The sequence below is a fragment of the Oncorhynchus keta genome, chromosome 3 (assembly GCF_023373465.1).
Source record: "Oncorhynchus keta strain PuntledgeMale-10-30-2019 chromosome 3, Oket_V2, whole genome shotgun sequence".
NCBI classification, from domain to species: Eukaryota; Metazoa; Chordata; class Actinopteri; order Salmoniformes; family Salmonidae; genus Oncorhynchus; species Oncorhynchus keta.
Window position 1 is genome coordinate 22,050,458 of NC_068423.1, and position 13,177 is coordinate 22,063,634.

Sequence of the window (13,177 nt, forward strand, 5' to 3'; positions counted from 1 at the left end):
TCTAGTCCTCATCAGATTATCTCTCTCTCTCTCGGTCTCTCAGTTCTAGTCCTCATCAGATTCTCTCTCTCTCGGTCTCTCCAGTTCTAGTCCTCATCAGATTCTCTCTCTCTCTCTCGGTCTCTCCAGTTCTAGTCCTCATCAGATTCTCTCTCTCTCTCTCTCGTCTCTCAGTTCTAGTCCTCATCAGATTCTCTCTCTCTCTGTCTCTCAGTTCTAGTCCTCATCAGATTCTCTCTCTCTCGGTCTCTCCAGTTCTAGTCCTCATCAGATTCTCTCTCTCTCGGTCTCTCAGTTCCTCATCAGATTCCTCATCTCTCGGTCTCTCAGTTCTAGTCCTCATCAGATTCTCTCTCTCTCGGGTCTCTCCAGTTCTAGTCCTCATCAGATTCTCTCTCTCTCGGTCTCCAGTTCTAGTCCTCATCTGATTCTCTCTCTCTCTCTCGGTCTCTCCAGTTCTATTCCTCATCAGAGTCTCTCTCTCTCTCGGTCTCTCCAGTTCTAGTCCTCATCAGATTCTCTCTCTCTCTCGGTCTCTCCAGTTCTAGTCCTCATCAGATTCTCTCTCTCTCTCGGTCTCTCCAGTTCTAGTCCTCATCAGATTCTCTCTCTCTCTCGGTCTCTCCAGTTCTAGTCCTCATCAGATTCTCTCTCTCTCTCTCGGTCTCTCCAGTTCTAGTCCTCATCAGATTCTCTCTCTCTCTCGGTCTCTCCAGTTCTAGTCCTCATCAGATTCTCTCTCTCTCTCTCCAGTTCTAGTCTCATCAGATTCTCTCTCTCTCGGTCTCTCAGTTCTAGTCCTCATCAGATTCTCTCTCTCTCGGTCTCTCCAGTTCTAGTCCTCATCAGATTCTCTCTCTCTCGGTCTCTCCAGTTCTAGTCCTCATCAGATTCTCTCTCTCTCGGTCTCTCCACTTCTAGTCCTGATCAGATTCTCTCTCTCTCGGTCTCTCCAGTTCTAGTCCTCATCAGATTATCTCTCTCTCGGGTCTCTCCAGTTCTAGTCCTCATCAGATTCTCTCTCTCTCTCGGTCTCTCCAGTTCTAGTCCTCATCAGATTCTCTCTCTCTCTCGGTCTCTCCAGTTCTAGTCCTCATCAGATTCTCTCTCTCTTCTAGTCCTCATCAGATTATCTCTCTCTCGTCTCTCCAGTTCTAGTCCTCATCAGATTCTCTCTCTCTCGGTCTCTCCAGTTCTAGTCCTCATCAGATTCTCTCTCTCTCTCGGTCTCTCCAGTTCTAGTCCTCATCAGATTCTCTCTCTCTCGGTCTCTCCAGTTCTAGTCCTCATCAGATTCTCTCTCTCTCTCGGTCTCTCCAGTTCTAGTCCTCATCAGATTCTCTCTCTCTCTCGGTCTCTCCAGTTCTAGTCCTCATCAGATTCTCTCTCTCTCTCGGTCTCTCCAGTTCTAGTCCTCATCAGATTCTCTCTCTCTCGGTCTCTCCAGTTCTAGTCCTCATCAGATTCTCTCTCTCTCTCGGTCTCTCCAGTTCTAGTCCTCATCAGATTCTCTCTCTCTCTCGGTCTCTCCAGTTCTAGTCCTCATCAGATTCTCTCTCTCTCTCGGTCTCTCCAGTTCTAGTCCTCATCAGATTCTCTCTCTCTCTCGGTCTCTCCAGTTCTAGTCCTCATCAGATTCTCTCTCTCTCTCGGTCTCTCCAGTTCTAGTCCTCATCAGATTCTCTCTCTCTCTCGGTCTCTCCAGTTCTAGTCCTCATCAGATTCTCTCTCTCTCTGTCTCTCCAGTTCTAGTCCTCATCAGATTCTCTCTCTCTCTGTCTCTCCAGTTCTAGTCCTCATCAGATTCTCTCTCTCTCGGTCTCTCCAGTTCTAGTCCTCATCAGATTCTCTCTCTCTCGAGTTCTAGTCCTCATCAGATTCTCTCTCTCTCGGTCTCTCCAGTTCTAGTCCTCATCAGATTCTCCCTCTCTGGTCCTCATCAGTCTCTCCAGTTCTAGTCCTCATGTGATTTTTCTATTGGGGTGCCCAAATCTATGCACCTAATTTATGCATCTTTGTGCATCTAATTTTCTTTTGATGCATATTGCACATTTTCTGTTAATCCAATAAACCTAATTTCACTACTAAAATATTACTGTGTCCATCAGTGATTTGATAGATCAAAATTAATTTGCTGATCCAAACACCCAATTATTTATAAATGAAAATCATGGAAATTGTCAGGGGTGCCCGACTGTATGTGTCTCTAATATGGTCATACATTAGGCAGGAGGTTAGGAAGTGCAGCTGTTTCCACCTCATTTTGTGGGCAGTGTGAACATAGCCTTGTCTGTCTATGGTGGCCTTTCTCAATGCTATGCTCACTGAGTCTGTACACAGTCAAAGCTCTCCTTGAGTTTGGGTCAGTCACAGTGGGCAGGTATTCTGCCACTGTGTATTCTCTGTTTAGGGCCAAATAGCATTCTAGTTTGCTCTGTTTTTTGTTCATTCTTTCTAATGTGTCAAGTAATTATATGTATTTTTTCTCGTGATTTCCTTCGGTCTAATTGTGCTGCTGTCCTGGGACTCTGTGGGGTGTGTTTGTGTTTGTGAAGAGAGCCCCAGGATCAGCTTGCTTAGGGGCTCTTCTCCAGGATCATCTCTCTGTAGGTGATGGCTTTGTTATGGAAGATTTGGGAATCACTTCCTTTTAGGTGGTTGTAGAATTTAATGTAATTTTTCTGGATCATGATAATTAGTGGGTATCGGCCTAATTCTGCTCTGCATGCATTATTTGGTGTTCTACATTGTACACTGAGAATATTTTTGAAGAAGTCTCATTTTGGTGTCCGATTTTGTGAATTATTGGTTGGTGAGCGGAACCCAGACCTCACAACCATAAAGGGCAATGAGTTCTATGACTGATTCAAGTATTTTTAGCCAGATACTAATTTGTATGTTGAATTTTATGTTCCTTTTAATGGCATCGAATCCCTTCTTGCCTTGTCTCTCAGATCGTTCACAGTTTTGTGGAAGTTACCTGTGGCGCTGATGTTTAGTCCAAGGTATGTATTGTTTTTGTGTGCTCTAGGGCAATGATTTCTAGATTGAATTTGTATTTGTGGTCCTGGCGACTGGACCTTTTTGGAACACCATTATTTTGGTCTTACTGAGATTTACTGTCAGGGCCCAGGTCTGGCAGAATCTGTGCAGAATATCTAGGTGCTGCTGTAGGGTGGAGCTTAAGCTGCATCCCTGTCTCACCCCACGGCCCTGTGGGAAGAAATGTGTGTGTTTTTTGCCAATTTTAACAGCACATTTGTTCTTTGTGTACATGGAGTTTATCGTGTCGTATGTTTTACCCCCAACACCACTTTCCATCAATTTGTATAGCAGACCCTCATGCCAAATTGAGGCAAAGGCTTTTGAAATCAAGAAAGCATGAGAGGACTTTGCCTTTGTTTTGGTTTGTTTGGTAGTCATTTAAGGTGTGCAGGGTGAGTGAATACATAGGTAATTTGGTAAAAATTTGACATTTGCTCAGTACATGACATTTGCCCTCAGTACTATTGTTTTCAGTTCTAGTCCAGATTCTCTCTCTCTCTCTCCAGTTCTAGTCCAATCAGATAGTTCTAGTCCACATCAGATCTCTCTCTCTCTCTCCAGTTCTAGTTAATTCTCTCTCTCTCTCACCAGTTCTAGTCCCATCAGATTCTGTCTCTCTCAGTTCTAGTCCAGTTCTAGTCCACATCAGATCCTCTCTCTCTCTCCAGTTTCTCCAGTTTTCTCTCTCTCTCTCCAGTTCAGATCAGATCCTCTCTCTCTCTCTCTCCAGTTCTAGTCCACATCAGATCCCCTCTCTCTGTCTCTCCAGTTCTAGTCCACATCAGATCCTCTCTCTCTCTCTCTCTCTCTCTCCAGTTCTAGTCTACCTCATATCCTCTCTCTCTCTCCTCTCTCTCTCTGCAGTCTTCTAGGATCTGATAGCATCTGTCTCAGAGCGAATTCTTTCTCATCTTCTTTTTAACTCTCTTTCTCACTAAACTGCTAATTACTCTGTCCTGTCTCTCTCCTCTCTTTCCGTCTCTTTCCCAGGCTCCCTCTCCTCTCTGGAGATTTCTCTGACAACGACGTGTACACACATACACACACACTCCAGTTCTAGTGGACTAACCGTGTTATTGAATTAAAAAGCTTAATGCCATTGATTGACCAGTGAGATCCGTTTTACACCTGGGGTCCAGATAAGACCTGTATGGGAACCAGGAGACACTACAGCCCTGGAGGAGGGGAGACTACATCTCTGTGTCTAAAAATACTAATTAAACACGCTCTCACTTAGTGTGTAACCAGTTCCAAGCCCTTTTATGTTATTTAACTCTGCAAGAACAAACTCTTATTTACAGTGATAGCCTACCCTGGCCAAACCCTCCCCTAACCCGGACGACGCTGGGCCAATTGCGAACCGCCCTATGGGGCTGCCAATCACGGAGGGTTGTCATACAGCCTGGGACCGAGCTAGGGTCTGTAGTGACGCCTCCAGCACTGAGATGCAGTGCCTTAGACAGCTGCCGTTACACCCACTCAATCTTCTGTTTAATGTGACTTTGACCCAAACTGATCTTTTGGTAATTGTTGCTGTGGGTAATAACATCCGATGCCAAGTGGGTTGAATAATGAAAACAACAAAACTCACTCAATCATTTTAAATAGAGACGAATACTCCAGTGTTATTTAGCATTTTGAGAAAAAAATGTCTCATAGTGAAGTTATTATGAATAATCTCTTTGACGTTAAAGTTATCAGTCGTAATGATACATTTTATTTAAGCTTGCTTTAACTTCAACTTGATTAAGACAATGTAGGCTGTCAGAGGTTGGTTATACAGTAAGGCTTTTGTAACTACTATGGACACGGAAGGACTTCAGATATATGTTCTCAACTAGCCTACCTGGTTAAATAAAGGTGAAGGTTTAGTATGTGGTCTGTAAACTGTCACTAATAGAACTCTGACACCCTGATTCCTTCTCCCAGAACCCATCTCTACAACCTTACCTCTCTCGCTCTCTCTCTCTCTCTCTCTCTCTCTCTCTCTCTCTCTCTCTCTCTCTCTCTCTCTCTCTCTCTCTCTCTCTCTCTCTCTCTCTCTTCAATTTAAGGGGCTTTATTGCCATAGGAAACATACGTTGACAATGCCAATGCAAGTGAAATAATAGAAAAGGGAAAATAAACAAACATAAATATGGGTTGTATTTACAATGGTGTTTGTTCTTCACTGGTTGCCCTTTCCTCATGAGAACAGGTCACACATCTTGCTGCTGTGATGGCACGCTGGTATTTCACCCTGTAAATATGGGAGTTTATCAAATTGGCTTTGTTTTTTAATTCTATGTGGGTCTGTGTAATCTGATGGAAATATGTGTCTCTAATACAGTCATACATTTGGCAGGAGGTTAGGAATTGCAGCTCAGTTTCCACCTCATTTTGTGGACAGTGTGCACATAGCCTGTCTTCTCTTGAGAGCAAGGTCTGCTTTCGGTGGCCTTTCTCAATAGCAAGGCTATGCTCACCGAGTCTGAACTAAGTCAAAGTTTTCCTTAATCTTGGGTCAGTCACGGTGGTCAGGTATTCTACCACTGTGTTCTCTCTGTTTAGGGCCACATAGCATTGAAGTTTGTTCTGTTTTTTTGTCAATTCTTTCCAATGTGTCAACTAAATATGTTTTTGTTTTCTCATGATTTGGTTGGATCTAATTATGTTGTTGTCCTGAGGCACTGTGGCGTCTGTTTGTGTTTGTGAACTGAGCACCAGGACCAGCTTGCTTAGGGGGCTTTTCTTTAGGTGGTTGTAGAAATGAATGGCTCTTTTCTGGATTTGGAAATTAGCGGGTGTCGGTCTAATTCTGCTCTGCATGCATCATTCTGTGTTTTACATTGTACAGGGAGGATATTTTTGCAGAATTCTGCATGCAGAGTCTTAATTTGGTGTTTGTCCCATTTTGTGAAAATTTGGTTGGTAAGCGGACCCCAGACCTCACAACCACAAAGGGCAATGGGTTCTAAAACTTATTCAAGTATTTTTAGCCAGATCCTAATTGGTACGTCGAATTTGATGTTCCTTTTGATGACATAGAAGGCCCTTCTTGCCTTGTCTCGCAGATCATTCACATCTTTGTGGAAGTCACCTGTGGCGCTGATGATTAGGCCGAGGTATGTGTAGTGTTTTGTGTGTTCTAGGGCAATGGTGTATAGATGGAATTTGAATGCGTGGTCCTGGCAGCTGGAGTCTTACTGAGATTTACTGTCAGGGCCCAGGTCTAACAGAATCTGTGCAGAAGATCTAGGTGCTGTTGTAGGAGTTCCTTGGTTGGGGACAGAAGCACCAGATCATCAGCAAACAGTAGACATTTGACTTCAGATTCTAGTAGGGTGAGGTCGTGTGCTGCAGACTGTTCTAGTGCCCTCGCCAACTCGATGATATATATATGTTGAATCGGGTGGGGCTTAAGCTGCATCCCTGTCTCAGTGCACGACCCTGTGGAAAGAAATGTGTGTGTTTTTTGCCAAGGTTGTATACATGGATTTTAGAATGTTGTATATTTTTCCCCCAACACCACTTTCCATCAATTCGACCAGCAGGCCCTCATGCCAAATTGAGTCAAAAGCTTTTTTGAAATAAACAAAACATGAGAAGACTTTGCCTTTGCTTTGCTTTGTTTGTTTGGGTGCGCAAGGTGACTATGCAGTCTGTTGTACGGCAATTTGGTAAATAGCCAATTTGACATTTGCTCAGTACATTGTTTTCGCTTAGGAAATGTAGGAGTCTGTTAATGATAATGCAGAGGATTTTCCTGAGGTTGCTGTTGACCCATATCCCATGGTAGTTATTGAGGTCAAATTTGTCTCCACCTTTGTGGATTGGGGTGATCAGTGCTTGGTTCTAAATATTGGGGAATATGCCAGAGCTGAGGAAGATGTTAAAGTGTTTAAATATAGCCAATTGGAATTTGTGGTCTGTATATTTTATCATTTCATTTAGGATACCATCCACCCTACAGGCCTTTTTGGGATGGAGGGTTTGTATTTTGTCCTGTAGTTCATTCAATGTAAGTGGAGAATCCAGTGGTTTCTGGTAGTCTTAAATAGTTGATTGTAAGATTTGTTTTTGCTGTTTGATGGAGAAGTGGTTTTACATCTCTGTTTTGAATAGATAACTCTCTCTGTGTTGTTGGTGGTTTACATCTCTGTTGTGAATAGATAACTCTCTTCATGTTATTGGTGGTTTACATCTCTGTTGTGAATAGATAACTCTCTTCGTGTTGTTGGTGGTTTACATCTCTGTTGTGAATAGATAACTCTCTTCGTGTTGTTGGTGGTTTACATCTCTGTTTTGAATAGATAACTCTTCGTGTTGTTGGTGGTTTACATCTCTGTTTTGAATAGATAACTCTCTTCGTGTTGTTGGTGGTTTACATCTCTGTTTTGAATAGATAACTCTCTTCGTGTTGTTGGTGGTTTACATCTCTGTTGTGAATAGATAACTCTCTTCGTGTTGTTGGTGGTTTACATCTCTGTTGTGAATAGATAACTCTCTTCGTGTTGTTGGTGGTTTACATCTCTGTTTTGAATAGATAACTCTCTTCGTGTTGTTGGTGGTTTACATCTCTGTTTTGAATAGATAACTAACTCTCCGTGTTGTTGGTGGTTTACATCTCTGTTGTGAATAGATAACTCTCTTCGTGTTGTTGGTGGTTTACATCTCTGTTGTGAATAGATAACTCTCTCCGTGTTGTTGGTGGTTTACATCTCTGTTGTGAATAGATAACTCTCTTTGTTGGTGGTTTACGTGTTGTTGGTGGTTTTACATCTCTGTTGTGAATAGATAACTCTCTTCGTGTTGTTGGTGGTTTACATCTCTGTTGTTGAATAGATAACTCTCTTCGTGTTGTTGGTGGTTTACATCTCTGTTTTGAATAGATAACTCTTCGTGTTGTTGGTGGTTTACATCTCTGTTTTGAATAGATAACTCTCTTCGTGTTGTTGGTGGTTTACATCTCTGTTTTGAATAGATAACTCTCTTCGTGTTGTTGGTGGTTTACATCTCTGTTGTGAATAGATAACTCTCTTCGTGTTGTTGGTGGTTTACATCTCTGTTGTGAATAGATAACTCTCTTCGTGTTGTTGGTGGTTTAATAGATAACATCTCTGTTGTGAATAGATAACTCTCTTCGTGTTGTTGGTGGTTTACATCTCTGTTGTGAATAGATAACTCTCTTCGTGTTGTTGGTGGTTTACATCTCTGTTGTGAATAGATAACTCTCTTCGTGTTGTTGGTGGTTTACATCTCTGTTGTGAATAGATAACTCTCTCCGTGTTGTTGGTGGTTTACATCTCTGTTTTGAATAGATAACTCTCTTCGTGTTGTTGGTGGTTTACATCTCTGTTGTGAATAGATAACTCTCTTCGTGTTGTTGGTGGTTTACATCTCTGTTTTGAATAGATAACTCTCTTCGTGTTGTTGGTGGTTTACATCTCTGTTGTGAATAGATAACTCTCTTCGTGTTGTTGGTGGTTTACATCTCTGTTGTGAATAGATAACTCTCTTCGTGTTGTTGGTGGTTTACATCTCTGTTGTGAATAGATAACTCTCTTCGTGTTGTTGGTGGTTTACATCTCTGTTGTGAATAGATAACTCTCTTCGTGTTGTTGGTGGTTTACATCTCTGTTGTGAATAGATAACTCTGTGTTGTTGGTGGTTTACATCTCTGTTTTGAATAGATAACTCTCTTCGTGTTGTTGGTGGTTTACATCTCTGTTGTGAATAGATAACTCTCTTCGTGTTGTTGGTGGTTTACATCTCTGTTGTGAATAGATAACTCTCTTCGTGTTGTTGGTGGTTTACATCTCTGTTGTGAATAGATAACTCTCTTCGTGTTGTTGGTTTAGTTGGTTTAGTGTTTTCCAATATTGACAGAAGTGGTCTAGAGTTTATGGATTATTCAATTACATTGAGCTGATTTCTGACATGTTGTTCCTTCTTTTTCCGTAGTGTATTTCTGTATTGTTTTAGCGATTCACCATAGTGAAGGTGTAGGCTCAGGTTTTCTGGTTCTCTATGTTTTTGGTTGGACAGGTCTCTCAATTTTTTTCTTAGGTTTTTGCATTTTTCATCAAACCATTTGTCATTGTAGTCTCCTCAAAGCCTACCATTGACTATGTAGAGACACAGCGAGAGAGCTGCAGGAGTTGTGACCCGTTTCTGTTGGTTATGTTGACGTAGTTGTGTCTAGGGCGGCATATTGAGGAAGGAATGCTGTGACCTCCATGTAGGTGTCTGTCCCCCTGTCTCTCTCTCTCTCTGTCTCGCTCTCGTAACTTGCTTGAGTCCCCGCTAAGCTTACCACATACATCACCGAGGTGTGTGTGTGTGTGTGTGTGTGAGGGGGAGGTTTGGCCTGTGGGGATGTCCAGATGTCAGGTTTTTTGGGTGACTGAACAAGTCAGAGAGAGGGAGAGAAAGACATGGCGTGAGAGAGAGAGCGAGTAAATCTCTTCATGCATGAAGACGGCACAAAGCCCAGGATTTCGGAGCTGGCATTCTCATTGCTCTTCCTCAGGTGTGTCCGAACTCTGGACCTAATTAAGTGGTATGTATGTATGTATGTATGTATGTATGTATGTATGTATGTATGTATGTATGTATGTATGTATGTATGTATGTATGTATGTATGTATGTATGTATGTATGTATGTATGTATGTATGTATGTATGTATGTCATGTAAATTGTATTACGCTCTGAGTGATATGCCTGGGCCATCTGTTCTCTTCACACACATAGTCTTGTTTAACTAACCTTGTACACACACACACACACACACACACACACACACACACACACACACACACACACACACACACACACACACACACACACACACACACACACACACACACACACACACACACACACACACACACACACACACACACACACACACACAGGTGGGACAGCAGCTCATAATATCGCTGCAACTGTTTAATCTAGCATTAGCTGTGTGTGTGTGTGTGTGTGTGTGTGTGTGTGTGTGTGTGTGTGTGTGTGTGTGTGTAGTAGCAGGGTCGCTCAGAGTGTGAGGGGACGAGCCTGTGGGAGTTTAGCTGTGCTGTCATGTGCAGCCAACCATGCAGTCTGTGCTAACACACTGCAGACTCACACACCTAGAACACTCACACAATGACACACACACACACACACACACACACACACACACACACACCCTCTACAATGTCTTGTCACCAGGTGTATGAGATTTATTATGTAGTTGTGTTATAGACAAACATCACCCCCATAGGGAGGTCACAACATGTCTGTCTGTCCAGTTGGAGGGTTCAGAGGAGTCCAGTAGGAGGATTCAGAGGAGTCCAGTAGGAGGGTTCAGAGTCCAGTAGGAGGGTTCAGAGGAGTCCAGTAGGAGGGTTCAGAGGAGTCCAGTAGGAGGGTTCAGAGGACTCCAGTAGGAGGGTTCAGAGGAGTCCAGTAGGAGGGTTCAGAGGAGTCCAGTAGGAGGGTTCAGAGGAGTCCAGTAAGAGGGTTCAGAGGAGTCCAGTAGGAGTGTTCAGAGGAGTCCAGTAGGACGGTTCAGTAGGCTGAGGAAATCCTTCTTTGGTCTCCACGGCACCAGTTGGGCTTTTCTGCCCACATTCCATCACACTCCTTGCCAGTGTTCCTCTGAAGAAATGAAATTAAACATATTTTGATGTTAAGTCACCCGAAGGGTCTTTCTCTCCCTCTGGAATTATTTTTTCCTGCCACATCTCAGTATTAAAGCCCACTCCTAACTTTGGGGTCCCGTTCCAAATTCACTACTAGCCCCCACTCCCTTCTTCCTAGTCAGTCAGATCTGAGAGGATAAACACTGAAAAGGAAATTCCTTTTCCTTCTGTAGCTCAGTTGGTAGAGCATGGCGCTTGTAATGGCGCTTGTAACGCCAGGGTAGTGGGTTCGATCCCGGGACCACCCATTAGAATGTATGCACACATGACTGTAAGTCTTTGGATAAAAGCGTCTGCTAAATGGCATATATTATTATTATTATTATTATAGAGAGAAAGTGTTAGTTAAAACATTTCTAATATTTCTACATCTCTGACTTGCCAAGGGGTTAGGGGCTACGGACTAGCAGTTGAAATGAAACAAACCCATTTGAGACATGACATCAACAAAAGAAGCTCCATCCATGTACATACACTAGAGTCCTTTTCTCTCTCCTCCGCTTGTCATGAGTCCTCCTGTTCTCCCTCCCTCCCTCTCTCCCTCCCTCCCTCCATCATTCATGCTTGTAATTATGGACAGACTTCTGGTAATTTGTCTCTCTCTGGTGAGTCAGATTGTTTGACAGGCTGAAGGAAGTGAGGAAGGAAGGAAGTGATAAATACAAGTAGTGATGAAGTCAATCTCCTCCACTTTGATGGACATGCATATTATTATTAGCTCTCTGTGTACATCCAAGGGACTGCCATGCTGCCCTGTTCTAAACTAATTGTAATTTGGTCCCTTTTTGTGGCACCTGACCACAAGACTGAACAGTCGTCCAGGTGCGACAAAACTATGGCCTGTAGGACCTGCCTTGTTGATAGTGCTGTTAAGAAGTAAAGCAGCGCTTTATTATGGACAGACTTCTCCCCATTTTAGCTACTGTTGTATCAATATGTTTTCACCATGACAGTTTACAATCCAGGATTACTCCAAGCAGTTTAGTCACCTCAACTTGCTCAGTTTCCACAATATTTACTACAAGATTTCGTTGAGGTTTAGGTTTTAGGGAATGATTTGTCCCAAAAACAATGCCTTTAGTTTTAGAAATATTTAGGACTAACTTATTCATTGCCACCCACTCTGAAACTAACTGCTGCTCTTTATAAAGTGTTGCAGTCATTGCAGTCACTGTAGCAGCTGGTGTGTATAGTGTTGTCATCCACATACATTTACTCAAAGCCAGTTGAATGTCATTAGTAAAGATTTTTAAAAGCAAGGGGCCTAGACAGCTGCCCTGTGGAATTCCTGATTTATCCCTGGATTATGTAGGAGAGGTTTCCATTAAATAAAAAATTACAATGCTTGTCTTTCATAATTTGGTCAGATGTACTTTGATGTTTAGAACAGAAGACACAGGGCTGTGAGACATGGATTTAATAGGAAAGGTTGGAAGTATACGGAGAGGACGGGGCAACAGAGGACGGACATCAGAGGGGCTAATGGTCTTGGAGCGGGGGGGGATGGTCTCGGCTTCCCGAGTTGTAGCTGCAGCGTGTCAGCGCATCTGGCTTGACCTTCTTGGATACCGGTCAGTGCTGTGGAAGCGAAGTGGTCCGGGCCTTACTTAACCCCTACTGGAGATCCTGTACTCCGTGGGGCTGGCAGAGAGGTGTGGGGCAATTTCCAGGCCCTCAGGAAGACGTCCCTTGGGCAGGCAGAGCTGACTTCAGGCAATGAGTGTGGCAGGATGGGCTCCAGCCTTTCGTGTTCCAGGTACCCTCCTCTGTCAGCATGCATCACTCCACCTTATAGCTGCCACACTGAGGGAGCCTTGCCACACTGAGGGAGCCCAGCTGAAGCTGGAGTTACTTCCGAGCAGACACCCGGACACCGGAGCCTCAAAACCTCTCACCCTAAGCATGAATACCTCCAGACTGAGGCAGATGGTGGATTGTTGCTCCCACACCGCCGTGGCCCAGACAAGTGCCCTCCCCGACATCAGCATAAAAATGCACGCAATCTTCGAGCGGTCAGAGGGGAACGAAGAAGGCTGCAGCTCGAAAATGAGAACACTGTGAGAGAAAGGCCCGGCAGGTTCTGGAATATCCATTCTATCACTCCGGGTGTGGTAAGCGGGGTTCTCTGAAAACCGGGCTGACGGCGCTGCTACCAGCTGGGTTTACTGAGGGGTTGGGAGGTTTCCGTCGTGGTAGACTGCCCACTAGGCAACCCACGGAATTGCTCCAGCAAAGCGTCCAATGCTAGGTTGTGACGTTCGAAACCTTCCATCAGACCACGAAGCATCTCCTCGTGTCTACCAATGAGGGATCCTTGAGATGAGATGGCATTGCGGAGCTGGTCCAGCCTCTGGGTCAGTCATGGCCAGTTCGTACGATCAGGTTTCTGGTAAGATCCAAATGCAGACTGTTTTTTAGTAACAATGTTTATTGTAACAACAGGGACAGGCAAACGACAGGTCA